Genomic DNA, 1,635 nt, shown 5'->3' on the forward strand with positions numbered 1-1,635 from the left:
CTGTGTGATTGTAAATGACTAATCAAGTAAAAGTATGGATCACTTTTGTTTTTTGTTTTTTTTTGTCTTAGAGTGTTTTGGAATGGTAAGACGAAATTTCACTCCCCTACATACACATTTATCGAGCAGTAGGATCAGTGGCTACTGACATGGCTCAGGAACCAAAAAAGACACTTTGGTTTTTTTTAAAACTTAAGTAATTACGCAGCATATTGCGTAGCCTCCCCTTTGCTTTTTGGATCGGCCACGGCGCTTCCTTTGTTTAACCGCCCGTATCAGCCACCTCAATGTAATTAGTGCGGAAAGAAAACATCCAGAAGTCAATTACTCCAGTCATAAAATTTTTGTGCAAATGCAAAAGTACTTGATTGTGTCGTCATCGATTTTTTTTCTGCGTTCTTGAAATCAAAACAGTTTGAAGCTAATCAAAGCACTAAATATTCTCCCTCTTCTCTCAAGTGGCATTCTTAGCGCTTCCACTGGTCAGTATTTCACTTCAGTCGCACTAATATTCTCCATGCTTTAGGAAGTACCCCATGGGACGATCAAAGTTACGTGCAGCAAAGTAGAAATCCCACTACAGAGTTACCGAATATTCTTTTGGACTTTGCTAGACCTGGAATTCAGTCCTCTTTAGCAAGTTTATTGGGAGAGATGTGAGTGCGCTGGCCACTGCTTATGTAGCGTCCCAAGGCTTCCCTAAAGACGAAAGAAGGCACAATACTCGGGCAGAATATATATATTCAGCACAGAGAAGGTGTTTGGGCTTCTGGCAAGGCCCGAAAGCCGGCCCACCCAGAGTGGTACAAGAAGGCAAATTCAACAGTCCAAAAGTGGTGCCTCACCAATACTGAGGGTTAAACCACCTTCGTATTAGACTTATATCCATCACTCGTCGTCAGTACACCGGCCGAAATGCAGTGTTTAAATAAAGGCTGAAATTTGAAATATTTTTGCGGGTACTGGGTTTCATGCCTGCTTTTCCTTGCCAATTTATTTCCACTTCAGTGCTGGCCAGACATATCTATTTGAATCTTATCCATTACGTAGAATGCCAGAGAGGGTATCACTTGCCCGCTTAATCGACACTATACAGGTTTCGTAGATGGCTCTTTTCTGATGGCCTTTGGCTTGTGTCATTTCATTTGTAATTACATTACTTTTGAACACGGAACTGGGATTGTTGACGAAGTTCTGCATTATCTTCAGCCTTCATTTTAGGGGCCATCACGGATTTTTCCATCAGTAGCAAATTTCCATCTTTTGCTAAGCGAATGTTTTGTATTCAAATGCAGACTATGAAATGGTTCGTTTTTTGCTGCCACCAATCCTCCCTTAAGTAGAAGGCAGCCATAGTACAAGAATAGATAATTCATTGCTGATAGGAAAGAAAGACCGATTGAGGAGGAAGGGGGCTACTGGTAAGGTTAGGAGTGCATTCCGCTTAGTTAATGTACAAAGGCGGAGTCTTGAGCGTCCGCAAGACCGAAACGATGGGTTTAATAAATAACTAGCGTGTCACGCGCTATTAATGTAATTTTCCCCATACTATTGTGATTTAATTTTAATTTTAGGAGATATTGTGGGTGCGGCTTTAGTGTCTGTGGTAGGCACACTCGATTTACGATCAGTCAT

This window comes from Echinococcus granulosus, assembly GCF_000524195.1.
Source record: "Echinococcus granulosus chromosome Unknown EG_S00203, whole genome shotgun sequence".
Lineage (NCBI taxonomy): Eukaryota > Metazoa > Platyhelminthes > Cestoda > Cyclophyllidea > Taeniidae > Echinococcus > Echinococcus granulosus.